General features: G+C 35.1%; 1 long non-coding RNA gene across 2 annotated transcripts in view; it reads right to left on the bottom strand.

Annotated features, from left to right (window-relative positions):
* The window catches only part of LOC141564835 (uncharacterized), a 54051-nt gene extending 40683 nt beyond the window's left edge, over nucleotides 1-13368 (bottom strand). For both annotated transcript variants that reach the window (XR_012488751.1, XR_012488752.1), the window contains exon 1: nucleotides 13235-13368. This is a non-coding gene — a long non-coding RNA (uncharacterized LOC141564835). The remainder of the gene's footprint in view (nucleotides 1-13234) is intronic.
* Nucleotides 13369-13991: the final 623 nt, after the last annotated feature.

Below are 13991 nucleotides of genomic sequence, written 5' to 3' on the forward strand. Positions count from 1 at the left end.
TATTAATCTTATAGCAATAGATAGCTATTTGGTAGGCTCAATCATATGATCAGTTCATAGAAATATTTTAGCTTTAAGTAAGAATTGAGCCATCCAAAATAAAGTTTTAAATTCTTTATGTCCTCTTTTCTGAATTAATTTCTGTTTTGCTTGAGCCTTTTTTATGCTTTGGGGTTACTAAGTGCTATAGGAAATAGAATAAGTTACTAAGTGCTATAGGAAATAGTGCCGGACTTAGAATCAGAATGGACCCAAGTTCAAATCTTTCCTCAAATACCAGTTGTGTGACTTTGGGCAAGTCATTTAACTACTCAATCACAGTAGAGCTAGATAGTGCAGTGAATAGCTTATCAGACTTAGAGTCAAAAAGATCTGAGTTCAAATTCTGCCTCAAATGAGATAACATATGCAAAGTGCTTTATAAGACTTAAAGTATTCTATAAATATTATTACATATTATGTTACATAATTATAGATATTTATTAGATTTATTATAGATATATTATAAATCATGTTTATAACTATATTTATTAGTTATTATGTTGTATATTATATTATTTGATATGTTATAATTATATTATTATTAAATATTACATGGTATATAATTATATATTATTTTATACTCTATATTAGAAGTGATAATTAGAAAAAGGGACTGACTTGCTCTGCTTGTGCCCCAGAGGTAGACCTAATAGTAATGGGTGGAAATAGTAGGACACAATTAGGCTTAGGAAAAACTTCCTAAAATATTTTTGTTTTTCAGTTATTTCCAACTCTTCATGACCCCATTTGGGGTTTTCTTGGCAAGGATACTTAGAGTGGTTTGACATTTCCTTCTCCAGCTCATTTTTATAAACAAGGAAAATGAGGCAAATATAGTCGCTAGTTTGGACTCACAAAGGTGAGTCTTCTTGACTCCAAGAAATGATTTTTCTTTTATTGGAGCTCTCCAAATGAAGGCTGGATGACCACCTGTCAAATAAACTGTCTAGGGCATTCTGATAAGGCTCCATTTTAGACAAGATTACTTTTGATGACTTCTCAATGAGCTTTGAGCCACTATTGATGCCAAAGGTCTATGTAGATATTCAGTTTCCTTTACAGAATGAAGGTTCCTCTGATCAAAGTTCTGTCCTCCCCCAACTATCAAATTCTGTCTGGGATTTTGGTCTCCTTTTACTTAAAAAGGAAGTGGGATGGGGACACCATTTTCCTATCTCTCCCTCAACTACTAGTTAGTTTTCCTTTTTCAGGGAAAATCAAAGAGTCCCTAGAGTGCTCAATTCCTTTAAATCAAATTCCTGGTGGGAAAAAAAATGAAGGAGGAAAAACCACTACTGCTCAAAATTTTTCCTCTCTTTTCAGTGCTACAGATGTCTTTCCTCTCTTCTCATTTCTTACAATTTTTCCCATCTTTAATAGTATACCATCATTTTTGGTAATAGATGCTTATTCTCCTCAGCTACTACAATGGGAAACAGGCAAGATTCCTATCACATCTACTTGAATAATGCCTGGCTTTTGGCCAAAGAGAGAAAAGTGAAGGAGGAAATGAAATGGCTTTTGATTGTGGTTTTTCATAGTACATGACAGGTTACCTCAAGCCTGGGAATCTCAAACATGATAAGCATGTTTTCATAGGATTTACAAAGCTGGAATGAACTTTAGAAGTCATCCAGCTCAATCCATTCATTTTACCAATGGAGAAACCAAGGCTGAAAGAAGTCAACAATCAAATGAATAGTAAAGAGTTGAGTGAGATCAGCCTCTAAAGTGATTTGCAGGGATCTTCCTATTTTATCTTTTCCATACCTGTCGATACTGATGAAACTGATCTCTTAAGAACGTTGCCCAGTTTCTTGGGCACCTGCCATTCTAACACCAGATGGATACATCCACATACTACCAAAAAAACTTCTCTCTGCTCATTCCCCAGAACAAAAATATATTGTAGATCTGTGGTGATGCAGAAAGTGCACATGGTTTTATTTCATTCGATTATCTGGGAACCCCAGAGAACTGTTTCCATAGCAGACACTGGTGACCATCACTAAACAATGGCATCGGGGGACCCAGCTTGATGATTCTGAGGCTGCAAGTACATTTAATTTCAATGGGAATCACTTATGCCTCAATAACACTAATTGCTGAGGAGTAAACTGAGGTTCTAAACCGAGATAAGTCAGTTCCTTTTGGGATGTCTAATTATCTCTCTCCTTCCCAAAGTCCCAACGGGCGGGCTCAGTAGCGAATGAATTCGCTACTCAATGCTATATCAAAACAAAGTCTTTATTGATAGTAAAGGGATAGACAGGCATTTGGCCTCTAGGATGGCCAAACTGCCTGCAAGGAGATGCCAGTTGGCAGGCACAAGGCTGGTGTAGACTGAGTGCAAGGATTCCATTTTTTAGACCTGCCTTTTATACATAATTAGGGTCATCAAAACAACATTTGCACAGAGATCTTATCCAAGAGGTTCCCGAGATATTTGTAAATAAGACAGGAATTCTCTGTTGTAAATAAGACAGGAATTCTCTGTTGTTATCTCCTTCCGCCGCTCCCAAAAGGGAATTTCCTGCTGGTATTTGGCCTATCTCTTTGGATCTTAAACTATCTCCTTTCCAGATCTCATCATAATGACTAAGTACATGCCCAATAAAGGGATCCCCTCACACAAAGTAAAAGGGGAAGAAATGGCAACCTTCAGAATTCTTCCTATTTTAAACCAATTGTTACTAGAATTTCACATAAAAATCTTACTCTTCTTTGTAAAGTATTTCAGAACTTCTTTGCTGTCTTTCTCCTCAATGTTCTTAGGTGATTAACTGAGAGTGCTAGCCTGATTTATGGACCAAGAAATCTTGTTGCATAAATTGCTTTGAATCATGCAATTAATTCAGAGAAGAGCCAGGATTAGAGATGGGAGAATCTCAATTAAATGGCCTGCTTTTCAATAAGCATTAGCATATGCTATAATAAAGTGGGTTTTCACTCAGACTAAAAGAATAAACCACAAAGAACTGCAAGTGGCAATACTCAGTAGCAATTCCTCAAAAAAGTCCCTGATCTCAAGGAATTCACAATCTAATTGGGTGAGAGGGAGGTGGGGGGAAAACAAATACTCATATGACCATGAGCAATAGGTTAAATGACTTGCCCACAGTCACACAGCCGGTATCAGGGATCAGATGTGAATTCAGTCCCTCTGAGTAGGATGAGTTTGAGGTTCAGTATCAAATACTGAGATTGAGGTGAGCAATTGGCACCAAATGATGGCGTGGGCGTCAAATGTGGGGGTTCAGTCATATGGAGAACTCACAATGGCCTTTCTCTTTGGCAAAAGGTAGGTTTATTTACAAGAAGAGGTTACAGATAAAATGAAGAGGTAAAAAAAAAAAAAAAAAAAACAGGAGTAGTAAATATGAAATAATTTGGGAGAGCATTTAGTTAGGAAGGAAAAGAGTAGAAAAATAGAAAAGATAAGTTCCCTGGTGGAACTCACAATTAACTAGGTGAAAGGAAATATTATATGCAGTTGAAGTAGACCTTTGACTAGAAGGTTAAATCCTAAAGGGGATTTAGAACTCTGAAAGAGTTAGTTATTGGGTTTTTTGTTTGATTGTTTGTTTTTGCTGAGACAGTTGGGGTTAAGTGACTTGCCTAAGGTCACACAGCTAGAAAATATTAAGTGTCAGAGGCCCAATTTGAACTGAAAGGGTTAGTTATAACAAAGAGAAAGACACCATGAGGTAGAATGCTGCGCCAGGCTAACCCAAAAGGAATTCAGCAAAGGTGATAAGAGCCAGGGGCAGATTTACTGGGAAAATTTAACCTCAGGGGTTTGACATCTGACTGGATACAGTAAAGTAGGGATTGGATACAGGCTTTGGACTGTGAGGAACCCTTCCTTGCTTATCTCAGAGAATAATCTGATCAGTACTTCAGGCCTTCTCAACCAACTCTACCTAGTGACCCAGGACTTCATCAACAATATAGTGTTCTATCCACTCTGCCACCTTGTTGCCCCAAATCACCAGACTTCTATGTATGTCAGGTTCTTCATCTGTAAAACAAGATGAGACTAAATATTCTTCAAGGTCCCTAGATGTGTTACCCTAAGCAAGTCATTTAATCTGTCTCAATTTTCCCATTCACAAAATAATAGCTATATTTTGCTAATAGCTATATATTTTATAGCCATAATAAAAAAATAACATAATAAAATAATGAATAGTGCCTATCTCTAATGGTTGTTTTAAGGATAAAATAAAATTTATAAAGTGCTTTCCAAACCTTAAAGCACTAGGTAAATGTTGCTATTTTTGTAATTGCTATTATACTATTAGGGTAAGTTCCAAAAGAGAAGCTACTATATCCCAAAGAACTCTAGGGTTAACCCTGAGTGATGCAGAATGATATTCTGCTACTATTAAAGCTCAGGAAACTTGACTAGTGAGCGTCTAATCACGATTATCCACTGCTATCAGTGAGTTATCCAAACTTATTAGCGTTTTAAAAAAATTATTTTTCAAAATACATGCAAAGATAATTTTCAACATTCACCCTTGCAAAACCATGTGCTCCAAATTGTTCTCCCTCCTTCCCTCTCCTCCTCCCCTCCACAGCAAGGAATCCAAAACAGGTTAAATATGTGCAATTCTTCTAAACATATTCCCCACATTCTACACAATTCTACACAAGAAAAAATCAGATCAAAGGGTGGGAAATGAGGGGAAAAAAACAAAACCCAAGGAAGCAAACAACAACAACAACAAAGGTGAAAATGCTATGCTGTGATCCACATTCAGTCCCCATAGTCCTCTCTCTGGATGTAGATGACTCTCCATACCAAATCAATTGGAATTGCCTTGAATCACCTCATTGTTGAAAAGAGGCAAATTCATCATCACATAATCTTGTTGTTGCTGTGTACAGTGTTCTTTCTCTTAGTTTTATTCATTTTACTTAGTATCAGTTCTTGTAAGTCTCTCCAGGCCTCTCTGAAATCATCCTGCTGATCATTTCTGATAGTTCAATAATATTCCATTACATTCATATACCATAGTTTATTCAGCCATTCCCCAACAGATAGGCAGGCAGCTACTCACTTTCTGTTTCCTTGTCATTACAAAAAGGGCTGCTACAAACTTAATTAGCTTTTTGAAAAAGATATTTTTTGAGTTGCTTTTGTAAGACAGAAAAGAAAGAAGGAAGGAAGGAAGGAAGGAAGGAAGGAAGGAAGGAAGGAAGGAAGGAAGGAAGGAAGGAAGGAAGGAAGGAAGGAAGGAAGGAAGGAAGGAAGGAAGGAAGGAAGGAAAGAAAAATTCACAGGTTATCGAGAGCCCTATAATTCTTCAAACACTGCAAACAGAAAGAAGTGACCCTAGAGTAGTTTTACCCTCACTCTTTAGTCAATTTAGTTTCTCTTCTTTCTCAGACATATCTCTTTCAAGTCTATCACAAATGACCTTATAATACATCTCAGATACTCACTAAACCTACTTGTTATTCAAATCCTTCCACTTTCACAACTGTGTATAAATTTCTGTAAATGTGTTTTAGGTTAAATATGTACATTTTAAAATGATAGCTTTTTATTTTCAAAATACATGCAAAGATAGTTTTTAATATCACCCTTGGAAAACCTTGTATTCCAAATTTTTCTCCCTTCCTTTCCCCTACCTCCTCCCCAAGACAGCAAGCAATCCAATATGAGTTAACCATGTACAATTCTTCTATACATATTTCCAGAATTATTATGCTGCACAACAAAAATCAGATCAAAAGGGGGAAAAATGAGAAAAATAACAAAAAGCAAACAACAAAAAAAGTGAAAAAATATATGTTGTGATCCACAATCAGTCCCAACAGTCCTCTTTCTGGATTGGAATTAGCCTGAGTCACTTCATTGTGAAAAGAGCCACATTCATAAAAATTGATCATCATATAATTTTGTTGTTGCTGGGTATAATGCTCTTTTGGTTCTACTTGCTTCACTCAGCATCAGTTCGTGTAAGTCTCTCCAGGCCTCTCTGAAGTTATCTTGTTGGTCATTTCTTACAGAACAATAATATTCCATAACATTCATATACCATAATTTACCCAACCATTCTTCAACTTATGGGCAGTTTCTAGTTCCTTGCCACTACAAAAAGGGCTGCCACAAATATTTTTGTGCATGGGAGTCTCTTTCCCTCCTTTAAGATCTCTTTGGGATATAAACTCAGTAGAGACATTGCTGGATCAAAGTGTATGCACAGTTTGACAGTCCTTTGGACATAATTTTAAATTGCTCTCCAGAATGATTGGATCAGTTCACAACTCTACCAACAATGTATTAGTGTCCCAGTTTTTCTACATCCCTTCCAACATTTATCCTATCTTTTCCTGTCATCTTAGCCAATCTGAGAGGTGTGTGATCTCTAATCAATAATGATTTAGAGCATCTTTTCATATGACTAGAAATGGTTTTAATTTTTTATCTGAACATTGTTCATATCCTTTGGCTATTTATTAATTGGAGAATAGCTTATATTCTTATAAATTTGAGTTAGTTCTCTATATATTTTAGAAATAAGATCTTTATCATAACTCTTGGATGTAAAGATTTTTTCCCCAGTTTTCTGATTGCCTTCTAATCTTGTATGCATTGGATTTGTTGTACAAAACCTTTTAAATTTAATATAATCAAAAGCATCCATTTTGCATTTCATAATGTACTCTGCTTCTTCTTTGGGCATAAATTCCTTCCTTCTCCACAGATCTGAGAGGTAGACTATCTAATTCTAATTAATTCTTCTAATTTACTTACAGTATCACTCTTTATGTCTAAATCATGAACTCATTTTAACCTTATCTTCTATAGAGTATTAAATGTTTGTCAATACCTAGTGTCTGCCATTCTATTTTCCAATTTTCCCAGCAATTTTTGTCAAATAATGAGTTCTTATACCAGAAGCTAGGGTTCTTTGGGTTGTAAATGTGTTTTTTAATATGTCTTACCTATTTTGGGCATGGCACAGTAATAGGCATCATAGGAGTCTTAATGAATAAACTCAAATTGTATGTTGAATATGTATAAGTATATACCTACATATGGGTATACTTTTATACACACACTTATATTTTGAAAGGAAATGTATTAGAAAAGGAAGCAAGGCCATGTAATTTAACAAGGTATGATCTGGCCTTGTGAGGATAGTGTTAGAAGGGCCAAAGCTCATGATGATACTTTAGCTGATAATGAAAGTCATGGACACCAGAAGCAGAGAGGAAATATTTTTAGTTACATTTGGAGGAAAAGCAGAATTAAACAAGGTATTGGACTATTGCTTAGGGTAGATAAGACAATGATGAGGGACAACAAAGAAAAAGCAGAGTAGTTGTTTTCTCTGCTAAGGAGGATGACTTTTACATTGAAAACAAAAACAACACCACCAAAAAAAAAACCTGATAGAAAGCTAATGTCCAAGATAAGAGAATACTTAGCTGTCCTTGATGTTTACATGTCATTTGGGCCAGATGAACTGCTCCTTAGGTCCCCCCCAAATACTACAAGACATAATTGCTGATTCGGTATTTTGTATCTGAGAGGTCATGGACAATAGGATAGACATGACAATATTGGAGGTCCCAATTTTTTAAAAATTAAAAAAAAATTTTTTAAGGGGAAAAGAGAATAGAGTCTGCAGACTTGACTTTAGTTCCCAGAGAAAATCTATAAATGAATCATTAAAGAAATGGTTAGTGAACATCTAAAAATAATAACTAAAACTTATATAGTATTTAAGATTTATAAAGTGTTTTACATAAATTATCTCATTTGATCCTCACAACAACTGTGTGAGTTAGGACTGTTATTATCACTAAAAAGGAAACTGTGATCACCAAAAGCCAGCACAGTTTCATCAAGAATAGGTCATTCCAAATTATCAAAAAAATGAAATAAGAATGAACTAATAGATGATAATACTGTGGGTATAGTTTATATGCATTTTAGAAAAACTTTTGATAATATATTTCATAGTATTCTTGGGGAAGGACAAAGGAATAGGAATTAAATGTTAATAAAATCAAGTGGATTCACAGCTGGATGGATGGCCAGATTTAAAGAAAAGTTATTAATGATTCAATGTCAAGTATAGCAGGGGGTCTCCCGTGGAGTGCCCCAGTGATCTCTACTTGATCCTATGTTGTTTAACACTTTTATCAAAGACTAGGATAAAACATTGATGGTATGCTTATCAAGTTTGCAGATGACATAAAATTAGGAAGGATAGCCAAGATACCGGATGACAGTCAATAACAAAACTCAAACAAACAAACAAAAAACCTTGATAGGCTTGTGCATGGGACTGAATTTAATAAGAGGAAATTCATTAGGGAAAAATTTTAAGTCTTTTATCTAGATTCAAATAATCAGTTTCACAAGTATAAGGTAGGAAAGACATTGCTAAACAACACTTGTTTTTTTGTTTTGTTTTGCTTTGTTTTGTTTTGTTTTGTTTTGTTTTGTTTTGTTTTTAACCAAGGTTGAGAAACTGAAGATAATGGATACAAGTTCAACATGAGTCATCAGCGTGATGTTTTGTTGCAGTTGTTCAGTTACTTTTCACTCAAATATAATTCCTCAGGATCTCCTTTGGATTTTTCTAGGCAAGGAGCAGTTTGCCACTTTCTTCTCCAGCTCATTTTACAGATGGGACAACTGAGGCACTTTGTGAAACTCTGGGCAGATGAATTTTGAGTAGATATTGAAGCATATTTTTAAACTAACTTTATTTTTCTTCCCTTTTTTTCACAACAAGACTAATATGGAAATAAATACATTTCACATAACTTCATATATATTATGGGTATTGTATTTTCTGTCTTTTTGATGAATAAGGAGAAACATAAAGTGAGGGAGAAACTTTGAAATTGAAAATAAAATTTGTTAATTGTTTAAAATAAAATAAAACAAACAAGAATTAAGTAATTTATCCAGGGTCACACAATTGGTAAATATAGTCTGGGGGAAAAAAGATTCAGGGGGCACAGGAGAACTGTGATCAAATATTTGAAGAACTTCCTCATGACCTTCATGAGGAGATGTGAGTAGAAGGTATAAAGAAACCAATTAAGGTTTGATATTGGGAGTTCTGTGTGTGTGTGTGTGTGTGTGTGTGTGTGTGTGTGTGTGTGTGTAGTTATCCAAAAATTAAATGGTCTGCTTTAAGAGGCTATGAGTTTCACTTCAAAGGTCTTCAAGCAGAAGCTGGAGAACTTTTTGTTGCTGTATGTTATGTGAAGGACTTCTTTCATGTATAGGTTGAGCTAAATGACTTCTGAAATTTCCTTCTAACTCTCATATTCCTCCTCCAGCCTCTGCTTGAAGACCTTTGAAGTGAAAGGAGGAGGAACTTGTGATCAAGAACTTATGGAAATGTCCTGTGTCTGACACTTTCAAAGGATGCCTTGAAGAAGCAGCTAGGTGATAATAGTAAATAGAGCAGTGAGCAAGAGTCAGGAATATTCAAGATCAAATCGTGCCTCGGACATTTATTAGCTGTTTGACCTTGGATCATACCTAATCTCTGTCTGTCCCAATTTCTTCATACATAAAATGAGAATGAGAGTAGCACTTATCTCCCACATATATTGTAAGAATAAAATGTGATAATATTTTAAAAATACTTTGCAAACCTTAAAATGTTATATAAATGCTACCAATATCATTGACTAGTAATATATCCCTCTTCCATCTGTAAGTATGACTGAACAATTAGGCTAACATTTATGTTATTCTAAAGCCTTTCCCCCCAAAACAGTTAAATTTCAGTTTTTTCTTTTATATCTTTCCTCCAAGTAAAACTCCCTCCACACATATTTCTTTTCCCTTAACTGCTACAATTAATCCTTGAACTTGTAACCTTGATCCCTTTCTATCCCAGGCTCTTGAGATAACTCATGAATATGATCATTTCACCCTCTCTCTGATCTTTTATATTCTTTTGTGCCTGGGAGATTCACTTCTACACAAATGTCCAGATATCGCCATCGTTCAAAAAAAAAGTTTTGCTTAAGGAAAGGGCCTAGCAGTACAAATTTCAAACTATACTATAAAGTGGTACTCATCAAAACAATCTGGTACTTATTAAGAAATAGATACACAATCCACAGAAGTAAGTGACCATATAATAACCTAGTGTCTGATAAACCCAAAGATCCAAATGGAATAAGAAAGAAGTCACCATGTGGCAAAAACTGCTAGGAAAACTGGAAAGCAGTAAGTAAAAACTAGTAGAAATCAAAAACTCACATTGTGTACTAAAGCTTAAAACAGGCACATGTTGTAGACATAAAGGATTTCACAAGAAAATTCAGAGAGTTATAGGAAAAATGATTTCTTAGATCTATGGATAAGGAGAGTTTATAACTAAATAAGAGATAGAAAGGATCATGAGAAATAAAATGGATAATGTTGTTTACATTAAATTTTAAAGTTTTTACACAAACAAAACCAATGTAGCCAAAATTAAAAGAAAAGCAAGAAACTTGGAGGAGTAGATTTTATAATAAATATCTCTAATAAAGTTTTCATTTCTCAAATATATAGGAAACTAGGCCAAATTCATAAGAATAAGAGCTATTAATTACCCATGCATAGAATGTTTGTGGCAGAACTCTTTGTAGTGGCCAGAAACTGGAAACTACATGGATGCCCATCAATTGGAGATTGGCTGAATAAATTGTGGTATGTGAATATTATGAAATATTATTGTTCTATAAGAAATGACCAACAAGATGATTTCAGAAAGGCCTGGAGAGATTTACATGAACTGAGGCTGAGTGAAATGAGCAGGACCAGGAGATCATTATATACTTCAACAACAATACTATATAATGATCAATTCTGATGGATGTGGCCATTTTCAACAATGAGATGAACCAAATCAGTTCCAATAGAGCAGTAATGAACTGAACCAGCTACACCCAGCAAAAGAACTCTAGGAAATGACTATGAACCACTACATAGAATTCCCAATCCCTCTAATTTTGTCCACCTGCATTTTGGATTTCCTTCACAGGCTAATTGTACACTATTTCCAAGTCCGATTCTTTTTGTACAGCAAAACAACTGTTTGGACATGTATATATATATATTGTTTTTAATTTATACTTCAACATATGTAACATGTATTGGTCAACCTGCCATCTGGGGGAGGGTGGAAGGAGGGGAAAAATTAGCACAAAAGGTTTGGCAATTGTCAATGTTGTAAAATTACCCTTGCATATACCTGGTAAATAAAAACTATTAAAAAAAAGAATAAGAGTTATTTTTCAGTTGGAAAATTATCAAATGATATGAACAGGCTGTTTTTAGAAGTAATCAAAGCTATGAATAGTCATATAAAATGCTGTAAATAATAATTAGAGAAATGCAAAAAAAACCCAACTCTGAGTTATCACATCATCCCATCAAATTAGCGAAAGACAACAACAGGACAGAAACAGAAAATGACAAGTGCTGAAAGAGATGTGGAAAAATAAGTACACTAATACATTGTTGGTGGGGTTATGAACTAGTCCAACTATTTTGGAGAAAAATTTGAAACTACGCTCAAAGGGTATAAAATTGTGTCTTTGGACACAGCAAAATCATTGCTAGATTTGCATCCCAAATAAATCAAGAAAAAAAAAAGGAAAAATATTTATGCACAAAATATTCATAACAGAGGTTTTGTTTGTTTGTTTATTTTTGTTTTTGTTTTTGTTTTTTTGCAGCCACAAAGAATTGGAAACTAAGGACATATCCAGCAACTGGGAAATGGCTGAACAAATTGTAGTATGTGATTGTGATATAATACTATCGTGTTGTAAGAAATTACAAGAGGGATAAGTTCAGAAAAAAACTGTAAAGATTTGTATGAACTGATGCAGAGTGAAGTAAGCAGAACCAGAAGAACATTGTACATAGTAATAGCAATGATTATCATCTATGAAAGACTTAGCTGTTCCAATCAGTATAATGATCCATGATAATTCCAAAGAACTCATGATAAAAAATACTATCCACCTACATAAAGAGAACAGATGAACTTTGAGTACATATTGAAGCATATTTCTAAACTATCTTTATTTTTCTTCCCTTTTTTCACAACAAGGCTAACATAGAAATATGTTTCACATAACTTCATATGTATTATGAGTATTGTATTTTCTGTGTTTTTGATGGATGAGGGGAAACATAAGTGAGGGAGAAACTTTGGAATTGAAAATAAAATTTAATTTTTTTTAAAAAAACAAACCTTTCTCTTGACCAGGCCATCTTATTTTGCTTCATATCTTTCTTCCCGTTCATAGCTCAGAAAATGATTTATTGGATAAACAGGATTTCTTATAGGTATTTAAATAAAATATGTTCATATTTTTTTCTTCCAAAAGTCCTAATTTCACTATTTCTGTTAAAATTACTATCATTCTTCTAACCACCTAAAGTCATAACATTATGGTTATTCTCAACACTTCCCCTCCTATGTTGAATAATTATCAAGATTTCTAAATTCAACCTTCAAAGTATTTCACATCCAATCCCTTCTTTGCACTCACAAAACTGCTATTCCAACTTAAACCCTTATAATCTCTCTCCTGGACTATTGGAAAAACCTCCTAATTATTATTCTTTCCTCCAATTCTTTCCTTTATCTAATTCAAACTATAAACAGCTACAAAATGCCAAAAACATAGCTATAATCATCTCTCTCTCTCTCTCTCTCTCTCTCTCTCTCTCTCTCTCTCTCTCTCTCTCTCTCTTTCTTCCTCTCTGTCTCTGTCTCTGTCTCTCTCTCTGTGTCTCTGTCTCTCTGTCTCTCTCTCTGTCTCTCTCTCTTTCTCCCTCTCTCTGTCTCTGTCTCTGTCTCTGTCTCTGTCTCTGTCTCGCCCTCTCTCTCTCTCTCTCTCCCTCTCTCTCTCTCTCTCTCTCTCTCTCTCTCTCTCTCTCTCTCTCTCTCTCTCTCTCTCTCTCTCTGTCTTCTCTCTGTCTGTCTGTCTGTCTGTCTGTCTCTCTCTCTCTCTGTCTCTCTCTCTCTCTCTGTCTCTCTCTCTCTCTCTCTCTCTCTCTCTCTCTCTCTCTCTCTGTCTCTCTCTCTCTCTCTCTCACACACACACACACACACACACACACACACACACACACACACTCCTCAAAAAAAAAAAAAATCCAACAGCTAGTTCCATATTGCGTTTCTCTCACCTCTGTTTCTTTCCAATGGTCATCCCCTCTCCATGTGTGAAATAGTCTTTCTTCTTGTCTTGTAGAATCCCTAACTTCCTTCAAGGCTCAGTTCAACTGAGTTCTACCTCCAAAGTGAACCCTTTCCTGATTCCTCATCCTTCCACTCCCCCAATTGCTAATGTTCTTCTCCTTATTGTCCTAGAAAAGTATGTGGGGGAAGTGAACAATTAAATAACTTAGGTTCATACATCATGTTTTAGTGGAAGGACTTCAACTTAGATCTTTCCATTCTAAGGTCAACCCTTTTTCTGCTACATCATATTGCTTCTGAGAGAATCCTAAACACTCAAATTAAGTACTCTACTTGATGGGTGCAGATTGGAAGAAGTAAGGTATATTAGTGATGATCATACCATATTAGCTGATGAATGTCACATACCATATTAGCTGATGAATGTCACATATTCTAAAATATCAGGCTATTAAAGGCAGAACTTAATGTGATGAATGGTTCTTGGAATGAAATAAGCTGATACCATTACTCTATCGGAATAGGCTGGAGTAGAAATTGTGCGTCACCATGGCCAAGATGACTCCTGTCTGCCTGGGTGTGTCTCAGAGAGATTATGAGTTGTTACTTCTTAGTGGTCTTGGACCATAAACCAAGATGACTGAAAAAAAGTTCTGGCAAAATAGTTGAATTTTTAGGCCTTCCAGCTTGGAGGCTGGATGTGAGTAACAGCAGCTAAAGTCATAAGTCATAAGAATAACATAG

Source organism: Sminthopsis crassicaudata, chromosome 3 (genome assembly GCF_048593235.1).
Source record: "Sminthopsis crassicaudata isolate SCR6 chromosome 3, ASM4859323v1, whole genome shotgun sequence".
NCBI classification, from domain to species: Eukaryota; Metazoa; Chordata; class Mammalia; order Dasyuromorphia; family Dasyuridae; genus Sminthopsis; species Sminthopsis crassicaudata.